The 13,667-nt window shown below is 44.0% G+C and overlaps 1 protein-coding gene across 3 annotated transcripts in view; it reads right to left on the minus strand.

Moving 5' to 3' along the window:
- The window catches only part of LOC115198582 (collagen alpha-6(IV) chain), a 201,859-nt gene that overhangs the window by 58,326 nt on the left and 129,866 nt on the right, over positions 1-13,667 (minus strand). The window lies entirely within an intron of this gene.

Raw genomic sequence — 13,667 nt, forward strand, 5'->3', positions numbered from 1 at the left:
GAGACACAGAAGGGAAATACATGGTGAGAGGGGACCTAAGCTTGGAGTGCAGGAAAGGTAGAGTACAGTCCTATATCCTCAAAAGAGGACTCCTCTTCTGGAGGGAGAAAGAAGAGGAGATGGTGAAAGAGGGGATGTTAACTTCCATGACCAAATAGGAAGTCTATAAGGTAGAGTTCTTGAAAGAAAGGGAAGTAGAGGTTACATTTGGGGAGGAGGAGAAGAGGTGAGAGGGAGTTTAAACGTGAGGGAACATTCAACAACAAATTGCAAGGTGTCCATCTTGTTTTAGTTTTATCTCTGTGTGTGTGTGTGTGTGTGTGTGTGTGTGTGTGTGTGTGTGTGTGTGTGTGTGTGTGTGTGTGTGTGTGTGTGTGTGTGTGTGTGTGTGTGTGTGTGTGTGTGTGTGTGTGTGTGTGATGCAAGGTTATTATAGTTTTGTGTTCTTATATTAGTTTTATTTATATTTTTCCCCTGTTAGCTAGTGATAGTGAGCAAAGATTATCTATATACTGACAAGATACTGGACTGACCGCACTAATAATGGGAACAAATGTCTGCAAAGGCGGTGAGGAGGGGGGGATCAGGCACAGACATTCTAGCCAATGAGAGGGCAGATACACGTGTGAACAATAGGCACAACTCTGATATAAAATAGTTTTTCTCAAAGTTGCAGGAATGCCATGTGCATCCACTTACATCACTACATTCATAAGGACGAACATTTTCAGCTATTCTATCAAATAAGCCTGACGTAGCAAATACTGTACATTTTATTTTTTACCAAATTCGACATTCTCTCATTGACCTCCATGCAAAAAAATACCCACTTCTTCTGCTTCTCGCTGTACTTTTGCGCGGGCAGATTTTGGGAAGAGTCAAGCCTCTCACTTGTCCTCTTCCTCTCTGTAGTGATTCACAAGCTAGGCCTATTTGAAACATAGCTACTTCCTGACCACATTTACCCACCAGCTTCAGTAGCTTGAATACCCGCCCCCCCCACAAAAGCTTGAAAACGCCATTGAAAACCCCATTCGACTTTTGACCAGGTAAAAAACTTCAACTGAACACAATTCATGATGGTTTTTATTTTAATATAGTTTGTTTTCGAGTCAAAGATAATAGTTACAGTATAGTTTTAGTTTTTCATACAGGTTTGTTCATTATTTTATTTCAGTTTACCAAGCTGTTTTTTCATGATTAGTATTTGTTTTCATTTCAGTTTTCGTTTACTATAATAACCATGGTGTGATGGCACATTTTGGCGAGGAAGCAAGCTTCTACAAAATCCCTCAGTATATAGCCGTAGCTAGATGTGGTGGTGATTGTGCCATAGGTCTTAAATTCTATAGCGATAAAGAGACTCCACTGTGGGGATGCTGAGGCTTGCGGCTATAGACGGGGGTATAAGATTCAAATGGTGATATTATGCTTCTGAGAAAGAGACAGAGCGAGACTACACAGTATGTGTGTTTGGAAGTGTATATTTACCTAAACTGATATTTTCCCTACAAATATGTGCAAGACAGACAGCGCTACAACAGATCTAAACATGCATTACCCAACCTTCACCGCAGGGTGGTGACAGAGAGTAGTGCAAGACAGACAGCGCTACAACAGATCTAAACATGCATTACCCAACCTTCACCGCAGGGTGGTGACAGAGAGTAGTGCAAGACAGACAGCGCTACAACAGATCTAAACATGCATTACCCAACCTTCACCGCAGGGTGGTGACAGAGAGTAGTGCAAGACAGACAGCGCTACAACAGATCTAAACATGCATTACCCAACCTTCACCGCAGGGTGGTGACAGAAAGTAGTGCAAGACAGACAGCGCTACAACAGATCTAAACATGCATTACCCAACCTTCACCGCAGGGTGGTGACAGAGAGTAGTGCAAGACAGACAGCGCTACAACAGATCTAAACATGCATTACCCAACCTTCACCGCAGGGTGGTGACAGAGAGTAGTGCAAGACAGACAGCGCTACAACAGATCTAAACATGCATTACCCAACCTTCACCGCAGGGTGGTGACAGAGAGTAGTGCAAGACAGACAGCGCTACAACATATCTAAACATGCATTACCCAAACTTCACCGCAGGGTGGTGACAGAGAGTAGTTATTGCCCTCCCCAGGTGATGACAGTTAAAAGCATTGATGCCAATGGTAGTAAAACTCTCTCTCTGTGACTGCCAGTAACAATCTGAGGTGGACGGATTAGGGGAGGGTTAAACTAACACCCTGACATGTGATCGTCATAGTCCTAGTTTACACCAGCTGTATAAGAAGGCAGGGAGCACTTTGGTGTAGGGGAGAGGGTGAGTAGAGGTGTGGATGAGGGGTAGGGAGCACTTTGGTGTAGGGGAGAGGGTGAGTAGAGGTGTGGATGAGGGGCAGGGAGCACTTTGGTGTAGGGGAGAGGGTGAGTAGAGGTGTGGATGAGGGGTAGGGAGCACTTTGGTGTAGGGGAGAGGGTGAGTAGAGGTGTGGATGAGGGGTAGGGAGCACTTTGGTGTAGGGGAGAGGGTGAGTAGAGGTGTGGATGAGGGGCAGGGAGCACTTTGGTGTAGGGGAGAGGGTGAGTAGAGGTGTGGATGAGGGGCAGGGAGCACTTTGGTGTAGGGGAGAGGGTGAGTAGAGGTGTGGATGAGGGGCAGGGAGCACTTTGGTGTAGGGGAGAAGGTGAGTAGAGGTGTGGATGAGGGGTAGGGAGCACTTTGGTGTAGGGGAGAGGGTGAGTAGAGGTGTGGATGAGGGGTAGGGAGCACTTTGGTGTAGGGGAGAAGGTGAGTAGAGGTGTGGATGAGGGGTAGGGAGCACTTTGGTGTAGGGGAGAGGGTGAGTAGAGGTGTGGATGAGGGGTAGGGAGCACTTTGGTGTAGGGGAGAGGGTGAGTAGAGGTGTGGATGAGGGGCAGGGAGCACTTTGGTGTAGGGGAGAGGGTGAGTAGAGGTGTGGATGAGGGGCAGGGAGCACATTGGGTTGGGGGAGAAGGTGAGGAGAGAAGGGGGTGAGGGGAGAGGGGTTCTTAAGACGAGTCAGGAGAGAGTCTGAGCTTTTAGTGAATTCCTCGAGTGGGATGACTCAAAAACACGTGATGGACACACTCAGACCGCAAATTCAGAGTTCACACACCCCTCCATTAGTGGAAGGCAGAGTCAGTTTACAAACTAAACACAGAGGGGTAATTTGTGCATCACACCACCTGGTCCTATAGATATATAACATCTGTCTCCAGACACAACCCTATCAACCTGGCCCGGGCCAGAGCTAACCAGAAGAATGTAGAAATTGCCCCTAACCACAGATCTAGGATCAGATTACTCTACCTCTTGACCCTAACCCTGACATATATGGAGATACAAATCTGACCCTGTATCAGTGGTTAGACTTGACTTGAGTCACAAACTCCCACTGGTGCTGATACCAACGGCTAATGCTAGCCCTGCTGCTTACAATGAGAGTAGAATGAACTTGCCATAGACACTGATCCAAGGTCTGTTAGGGTGTTTTTGCCCCTAGTGGTTAAGGTTTCTGGGAAGGTAAGCTGATCCTAGATCTGTGCCTAAGGGTGACTTCTCCATCCCTAACCATCTACATAGGTCTTAATGACAGGGAGAGGTTAGGTGTAGGCAGTGATCTGCTTAAAGGCCTCACACCTGGTTCTAAACATACAAGTATGTAGCGGTTGGTCCAATGATGTATATAAACACTTGATTGCTGATGCTATGTATTGGCCGACCAGTCGGCCATATTGGCATTCCTCAGTAGGAGCAGTCCTTCATAGGAGCGAATAGAATTCTACAGTATTGAAATTAAATGTTTCAAGGACAAAATGACATGTATTTAAATATTTTGTTGTTGTAGTGGGGACAGTGACATTAGTAAACTCAAAAATATATACTTTAAGGAATTTTTTAAAATATTTTTTCTTTGTATGTTTAACTCACATAATATAATTTACAAGTATGCATTAAGCTGTCTGTAATATAATAAACGTGGCAAAAACGAATGTACATTAATAAATGCAGTTATATAGCTTTCCAATTTTTTTCATCTAGTGTATATATAAATCGTTGGGGACAAGTCGGACACTTTCTCTCACCCCTTTCTCTCTCTCTCTCTCTTTCTCTGTCTGCCTGCCTGTCTGTTTGTTTCCCTTCCCTCTCTCTCCCTCCAAGGCCAAATAGAATACATTTTTAATCTGGGTTAGGTAAGAGGTCACTGTAAAGGTGTTTGTTAGGTATGACACTTTGATAACTGCTGTGACATAACTCTCTCAGTCTTTCTCCATGTCTCAACTAATGTCTAGCAACCACCTTTACAGAGACCTCTTACCTAACACAGAGGCAGAGTTTACCCTATTAGGCCCTTCCAGTAGCTCTCTAAAGAGGGTACTGGAAGCATCCATCTGCTAGACGGATTAAAACGAGCTCTTTTTTTTAATAGAAAAGACATCACACAATGTTATTCTGTGATCCCAGTGAAAGCAATAGGAGGTGGAGGGGGCAATAGGAGGTGGAGGGGGCAATAGGAAGTGGAGGGGGAAATAGGAGGTGGAGGGGGCAATAGGAGGTGGAGGGGGCAATAGGAGGTGGAGGGGGCAATAGGAAGTGGAGGGGGCAATAGGAGGTGGAGGGGGCAATAGGAGGTGGAGGGGGCAATAGGAAGTGGAGGGGGCAATAGGAGGTGGAGGGGGCAATAGGAGGTGGAGGGGGCAATAGGAAGTGGAGGGGGCAATAGGAGGTGGAGGGGGAACGTCTAAGGTTTTTTTTGTTGGACTGCTGACCTGGCCGGCATATAAGAGAAAAGAACATCCTTCGCAGTAAACAAAATTAAGTTGAAAAGATGTCATCACGAGCATTTTAGGTGCTGAATAAAAACAAAAGGTGAAAATACGTATTTTCCAGTAATTGATTCTATGACCAAATTTCAACTGCACATACATTCTCAATGAAGTGAGCATTGTATCACAATTATCACTGTTCAACCCTCTTAATATAGGAAAGAGGAGCCAACTGAAGAGTGCGACAGAATATGTATTATTGCTCCCATCTGTCACATCCACTTATGTTATAGCGAAGTGCAGTTTGCGAACACCTCTTTCTACTGACTTGAGAGTCATGAATCGTTTTTCTGAGTGACTCGTTCATTTTAGTCGTTCGTTTGACCTGCTAGTGCTGGCCGCAATGGGTTTGATACACGCTCCTCCGGCTCAGCGGCTCCAAAGACGTTCTCCAACCACCGACTGTTTGTCATATGCACGCTGGAAAATAGATCATGAATGCAAGAATGACTGCAATTCATTGATTATTTAATGCTATGGTGGACACAGCTTTTTTTTGGAAAATCAAACACAACCTCTGCTCAACAAACTCGAAATAAATTGTTAAATAAATTGTTTTTTATCACTTTTATCGGGCTACCCGGACTCCTTTCTCCGGCCAAACACAACGCCACGCACACTGACGTTAGTTTTACAATAGGCTATGTAGCGAACGACAGAGCAGCAGAAGAATTTAGTGTGAGTCGTCAGGCTACTGTACTTATCATCGTCACGGCAGTCAAGCAATGCATTCCACCAAGAGTCGTTCACAATCTAGTCCGGTTGCAGCCACAACTAGACCTCGTTTCAAATGTATCAAAAAATAATCGTATTTGTATGCCTAGCAATCAACAAATGTAGATTGTTTAAAGCACACGTTTACCAGTCTCAGTCATAAATGACAGCTCCAACAAGCCCCCTGTGAACGAGAGTCACGTAGAATCATGACTTTTGAGTTTTCATTTCATCGGTCGCCGGTAGGGGATCCTGCGTGCTCTGGGCATTACTGACACAAATGAACAAAATGAGTTGAAAGATTTGTTATTTTTCCTAAACGTGTCGAAAAGATCTGAGTCAGTAAAAAGAGCGGAATTTCCCATCACGATCACCAGTATGTTAGCTTTTTCAAAAGTTTCAAACCGGCAGTAGTAATGTCCAAACTAGTACATCATATTGTACTTAACTAACCAACTGACCACTTCAACTAAATGAAATCAAATTTATTGGTCACATACACATATTTTGCAGATGTTACTGCGGGTGTAGCGAAATGCTTGTGTTCCTTGCTCCAACAGTGCAGTAATATCTAACAATTCACAAGAAAACACAAATCTAAAAGTAAAATAATGGAATTAAGAAATATTTAAGTAATAGAATGAGCAATGTTGGAGTGACATACAGTAAAATAGAATACAGTATATACATATGAAATGAGTAAAGCAGTATGTAAACATTATTAAAGTGACCAGTGATTCCATGTCTATGTACAGTTGAAGTCAGAAGTTTGCATACACCTTAGCCAAATACATTTAAACTCAGTTTTTCACAATTTCTGACATTTAATCCTAGTGAAAATTTGCTGTCTTAGGTCAGTTAGGATCACCACTTTATTTTAAGAATGTGAAATGTCAGAATAATAGTAGAGAGAATGATTTATTTCAGCTTTTATTTCTTTCATCACATTCCCAGTGGATCAGAAGTTTAGATACACTCAATTAGTATTTGGTAGCATTGCCTTTTAATTGTTGGGTGAATTTTGGCCCATTCCTCCTGACAGAGCTGGTGTAACTGAATTAGGTTTGTAGGCCTCCTTGCTCGCACACACTTTTTCAGTTCTGCCCACAAATATTCTATAGGATTGAGGTCAGGGCTTTGTGATGGCCACTCCAATACCTTGAGTTTATTGTCCTTAAGCCATTTTGCCAAACTTTGGAAGTATGCTTGGGGTCATCGTCCATTTTGAAGACCCATTTGCAACCAAGCTTTAACTTCCTGACCGATGTCTTGAGATGTTGCTTCAATATATCCACATAATTTTCCTCCCTCATGATGTCATCTATTTTATGAAGTGCACCAGTCCCTCCTGCAGCAAAGCACCCCCACAACATGATGCTGACACCCCCGTGCTTCACGGTTGGGAAGGTGTTCTTTGGCTTGCAAGCCTCCCCCTTTTTCCTCCAAACATAACGATGGTCATTATGGCCAAACAGTTCTATTTTTGTTTGATCAGACCAGAGGACATTTCTCCAAAAAGTATGATCTTTGTCCCCATGTGCAGTTGCAAACCGTAGTCTGGCTTTTTTATGGCGGTTTTGGAGCAGTGGCTTCTTCCTTGCTGAGCGGCCTTTCAGGTTATGTCGATATAGGACTCATTTTACTATGGATATTGATACTTTTGTACCTGTTTCCTCCAGCATCTTCACAAGGTCCTTTGCTGTTGTTCTGGGATTGATTTGCACTTTTCGCACCAAAGTACGTTCATCTCTAGGAGACAGAATGCGTCTCTTTCCTGAGCGGTATGACGGCTGCGTGGTCCCATGGTGTTTATACTTGCGTACTATTGTTTGTACAGATGAACGTGGTACCTTCAGGCGTTTGGAAATTGCTCCCTAGGATGAACCAGACTTGTGGATGTCTACAATTTTTTTTCTGAGGTTTTGGCTGATTTCGTTTGATTTTCCTTAATGTCAAGCAAAGAGTCACTGAGTTTGAAGGTAGGCCTTGAAATACATCCACAGGTACACCTCCAATTGACTCAAATGATGTCAATTAGCTTATCAGAAGCTTCTAAGGCCATGACATCATTTTCTGGATTTTTCCAAGCTGTTTAAAGGCACAGTCCACTTAGTGTATGTACACTTCTGACCCACTGGAATTGTGATACAGTGAATTATAAGTCAAATAATCTGTCTGTAAACAATTGTTGGGAAAATGACATGTGTCATGCACAAAGTAGATGTCCTAACCGACCTGCCAAAACTATAGTTTGTTAACTAGAAATTTGTGGAGTGGTTGACAAACGAGTTTCAATGACTCCAACCTAAGTGTATGTAAACTTCCGACTTCAACTGTATATAGGGCAGCAGCCTCTAAGGTGCAGGGTTGAGTAACCGGGTGGTAGCAGGGTTAGTGATGGCTACTTAACAGTATGATGGCCTTGAGATAGAAGCTGTTTTTTAGTCTCTCATTCCAAGCTTTGATGCACCTGTACCGACCTCGCCTTCTGGATGATAGCGGGATGAAAAGGCCGTGGCTTGGGTGGTTGATGTCCTTGATTATCTTTTTGGCCTTCCTGTGACATTAGGTACTGTAGGTGTCTTGGAGGGCAGGCAGTGTGCCCCCGGTGATGCGTTGGGCAGACTGCAACACCCTCTGGAGTGTAGTTGCCATACCAGGCGGTGATACAGTCCGACAGGATGCTCTCAATTGTGCATCTGTAGAAGTTTGTGAGGGTCTTAGGGGCCAAGCCAAAACTTCTTCAGCCTCCTGAGGTTGAAGAGGCACTGTGGATGTGGATAGGGGCGTGCTCCCTCTGCTTTTTCCTGAAGTCCAGAGTCAGCTCCCTCGTTTTGTTGACGTTGAGGGAGAGGTTATTTTCCTGGCATTTCCTGGAGGTGTTGTTTCCTATCTTCACCACCTGGGGGCGGTCCGTCAGGAGGTCCAGGACCAAGTTGCACATGGCGGGGTTCAGACCCAGGGCCCGAGCTAGATGATGAACTTGGAGGGTACTATGGTGTTGAAGGCTATGCATATAGTCAATAACAGCATTCTTACATAGTTATTCCTCTTGTCCAGGTGGGATAGGGCAGTGTGCAGTGTAATGACGATTGCATCGTCTGTGGATCTTTTGGGGCAGTAAGCGAATTGAAGTGGGTCTAGGGTGTCAGGTAAGGTAGAGGTGATATGATCCTTAACTAGCCTCTCAAAGCACTTCATGATGACAGAAGTGAGTGCTACTGGGAGATAGTCAAGGGGCTCACGAGTGGCGCAGCGGTGTAAGGCACAGCATCTCTGTGCTAGAGGCATCACTACAGACCCTGGTTCGATTCCAGGCTGTATCACAACCGGCCGTGATTGGGAGTCCCGTAGGGTGGTGAACAATTGGCCCAGCGTCGTCCGGTTTAGGGTTTGGCTGGTGTAGGTTGTCATTGTAAATAAGAATTTGTTCTTAACTGACTTGCCTAGTTAAATAAATAGAAAAAAACAGTCATTTGGTTCAGTTACCTTTGCTTTCTTAGGTACAGGAACAATGGTGGACATTTTGAAGCAAGTGGGGACAGCAGACTGGGATAGGGAGAGATTGAATATGTCCATAAACACTCCAGCCAGCTAGTCTGCACATGCTTTGAGGATGCGGCTAGGGATGCCGTCTGCACCGGCAGTGTTGCGAGGGTTAACACGCTTAAATGTCTTACTCACATCAGCCACGGAGAACGAGAGCCCACAGTCCTTGGGAGCGGACCACGTCGATGGCACTGTGTTATCCTCGACGCGGGTGAAGAAGGTGTTTAGCTTGTCTGGGAGAAAGACGTCGGTGTCCGTGACGTGGCTGATTGTCTGTAGACCCTGCCACATACGTCTCGTGTTTGACCCGCTGAATTGTGACTCCACTTTGTCTTTGTTCTGACGTTTTGCCTGTTTGTTTGCTTTACGGAGGGAATAACTACACTGTTTGTATTTTGAAGGGTTACCACATTCAACCCACTAAGACGTTACCGACGGCAACGTCTTTTGGACATATTTTTTTGGTCCTGACCGGCAGTCTTTGTTTGGTCATTTTTTGGTGCAGTCCGGACCGGCCTTGATTTAGACGTCCATGTTTGTTCAGATTTGGTCCAGTCTGGACCGACCTTGATTTGGCCAAAACAAAGACATCTATAATTGGTTCAGATTTGGTACATTCCGGACCAGACCAAATCTGAGCCAATCATAGACATCTATATTTCACAAGTTTGGACCACACAGTGCAGTACAGTCCAGCACAGCAGAATACAGTGCATTACAATACAGTGCACGGTACAGTAAAAGCAAAGTAGAGTATAGTACAGTAGAGTACAATACAGTAGAGCACAGTAAAGTAAAGAAAAGTAAAGCATAGTGTACTGTACTGTACCCTACCTTACTTGAATGTACTGTACTCTACTGAATTCAACTTTACTGTACTGTACTCGACTGAACTAAACTGTACTGTACTCTACGCTACTCTACTGAATTAAACTGTACTATACAGTACTGTATTGTACTCTACTGAATAAAACTCTACTGTCCTGTATTGTACCGTACTGTACTGCAGTGGTTCCCAACCTTTTTTGAACCATTGCACACCTTGATGGGATAAAACAATTCTGCGGCACACCTAAAATGTCCCAATTCATTTATTTAGTGGTAATGACCCCCATCTGATCCATATTTTCTGTGACAAATGTTTTTTATAGATGAAATAGGGTTTATTGAAATCATGCCCACGTCAGGGGAGATACCTCTTTAGGCTTTTGAGTATTTCAACAACAACAAAAACGACTTACATAGAAAGGGAGGGATTGAATGACAGGGGAGATAGAGAGAAAGAGAGAGAGAGAACACCACATCCACCACTCCATCATGGAATGAAAATCTAGCTGTTTGAAAAACTAAGCTGAAATTCCTGTGTGTGTGTGTATGTGTGTGTGTGTGTATACATAATAGATAGGGATAATACTGAACAAATGGTCTCACTACGTCCCTGAAAATAATATCCAGTTTCCCTTAGGTACAGATCTAGGATCAGCTTCCCCTCCTCAAATCCCAACCTTAACTGACCCAAGATCAGTGTCCATTGAGTCAAGGTAAAATGGTCACTACATCACCCCTCTCTCCCCCTCTCTCTCCCTCTTTGAACTACATCACCCCAGGTATTTTTTCATTCCTCCTTCCCTCTCCTCCCCCTTTCCTCCTCCCTCCAAATTTCGAACTGGTTGCATACCTTATTGGTCACGAAACATACCCCCAAGGCACTAGTGCTCTGCTGTCTGTGTATAGTACTGAAGAGGCCATGGAAAGAGAATGTATCGGAACAGGAAGGAGGGAAGGGATGACTGACAAATAGTAACTGAGGAATGGCATGTGTGCCGGCATGAGGTGTACACACACACGTACACAAACACAAACATGAATGCTCACACACACTCACACAGATGCAAGTAGCTATTGTGTGTGTGTGTGTGTGTGTGTATATTAAAGACAGATGGATCACAGCAGATGTCTCACCCTGCCTGCTCAATTATAAGCAATTACACAGAGCCAGAGGGGACAGTGGCCTACACACACATACACACACACAATTCTAATCAAACCCAGTACCCACTAGGGTAGACAGCCTGATCCAGTGCTAGTCTGCTCCTCACCCCCTTACCCTCACCTTTTACCATTACCCCTTTACAACCCTTACCCAGCATCATCTCCCCACCCCTCTACCCGATCCTAGCTCCTCTCGTCTTTGTCCATGCCAACCAGCAGAGAGAGCCCTAGTCTGACACCCTTGCCCAACTCTGACCCTCACCCTGGCACCCCCTCACCCACCATCTTCTCCCCACCCCACCCCTCTGCCCATCACTCTCTCCGTCTTTGTCCATGCCAACCTTCCATCCATCCATCCATCCATCCATCCAGAGGCTGCCAACCAGCCACATCACCTTCCAGCAGACTGCCTCTACTGTGACTCCAAATCCCCTCTGCACAATAGACACAATAGAGCCTATTCTTTACCCATAAGCCCTGTGGCTTTACCGCTCCGACCCAGCCTACCTCACTTCCTGTCAGAACCCTGTTTGGGCCTGTGCAGAACAGAAAACAGAACCCATGACCAGACAGATTCTCCCCTCGCCAATCCCCCCCTCCGCCCGGGGTTAGCGTGACCCATTGTCCGTGACCGGCCAGGCCAGGGTGAAGACTTAGGTCTGTCGCACCGCGTGCCCAACGGGGGGAAGTGATGGGCTCGCGCGAGGAAACAGCAAAGAGGGAGGTTTAATCGATTGGGAGGTTTGATAACCTAATTAAAGAGTATGTGTGTGGACACACTCATCGTCACCCTAAATGCTCCCTTAATCACGCCGTGGGCAAAACACAGTGTGCAGACAGTAGGTCAACTTATATTGGCCACACACACACACACACACACACACACACACACACACACACACACACACACACACACACACACACACACACACACAGAGTAGATAGGAATAGGACTGACTGATAGCATCTCGTCTAGTCATAGACCCTCTCTCAGCTCTTAGATTGGAAAAAATATATTTGTAATGACATTTTTGCATCTACTTATGCATTTTTAGATTTATTTGTATTTTGGTCCTTTAATATTAGTACTTTCAAAAAGTAAACAAAAATGTCAAAACTTGATGTAAATGTATATATTTAGTTCAGGATTCAAATGGACATACATCCATAATTGCATGGCTCACTTCATTGAATCACACACAGTCTAAAAGGCCACTTCATAGAGAATGTAATAAACTGGACTTACTGGGAAGAGATGGTGATTCAGTCTAAATTCATTGTACTTCCCTTTAACTGTCATTTCCCGAAAGTCACTCTTTCCACACGTCAACTCATTTTTCTCAGCTTCAGAAGCAGCTGCATTCTCCAAATTGTGTGTGGTTATCCTTAGATATATTCTCCAGACTTGTGTTCAGGTAATTTTGTATATATTGTCAAGTATGTATTCTATATAATATTTGATGCGCATATTTAATGAGATATCACATCATTTGCATATTTTAATACAATATTTCCAAAGAAAGTATTGCTGTATTTGTGTCTACATTTACCTGGTAAAAGTTGATTGTGATGTGATTAAGCAGGACATTTTTTTTATGTCCCAGTATTTTTCCTTTCAAGTTTGAGATGGTCCAGTATGTCAGTATTCCCAGTGGTTTGCCGGCTTAGCTCTTTAGCTTCCCTGTCCAACTAACTCTTAAAATTGTAATTCTTTAATTTTAACATGAAACATTTCACACTTTCATTACTCATTTGTTTTGCCATGTGTATCTGTTTTCCGTTCTCTGGGATACCTGGGAGCGTTGGACTAGTAACCGAAAGGTTGCAAGATCAAATCCCCGAGCTCACAAGGTACAAATATGTTGTTCTGCCCCTGAACAAGGCAGTTAACCCACTGTTCCTATGCCGTCATTTAAAATAAGAATTTGTTCTTAACTGACTTGCCTAGTTAAATAAAGGAAGAAAAAAAATACCTTGGCAACATGATCAATCTTTGTTGTTGTGTTTTTCTAATCACTCACCCATATTTCTGAACACATTAATAAAGAAACATTTTAATTCAAGCAATTATTAGCAGTTATATACAGTCGTGGCCAAAGGTTTTGAGAATGACACAAATCTAAATTTTCACGAAGTCTGCTGCCTCAGTTTGTATGATGGCAATTTGCATATACTCCAGAATGTTATGAAGAGTGATCAGATGAATTGCAATTAATTGCAAAGTCCCTCTTTGCCATGCAAATGAACTGAATCCCTAAAAACATTTCCTCTGCATTTCAGCCCTGCCACAAAAGGACCAGCTGACATCATGTCAGTGATTCTCTCGTTAACACAGGTGTGAGTGTTGACGAGGACAAGGCTGGAGATCACTCTGTCATGCTGATTGAGTTCGAATAACAGACTGGAAGCTTCAAAAGGAGTGTGGTGCTTGGAATCATTCTTCTTCCTCTGTCAACCATGGTTACCTGCAAGGAAACACGTGCCGTCATCATTGCTTTGCACAAAAAGGGCTTCACAGGCAAGGATATTCTTCACAGGCAAGGATCAACAAGAAATTC

This window comes from Salmo trutta, chromosome 8 (assembly GCF_901001165.1).
Source record: "Salmo trutta chromosome 8, fSalTru1.1, whole genome shotgun sequence".
NCBI lineage: Eukaryota > Metazoa > Chordata > Actinopteri > Salmoniformes > Salmonidae > Salmo > Salmo trutta.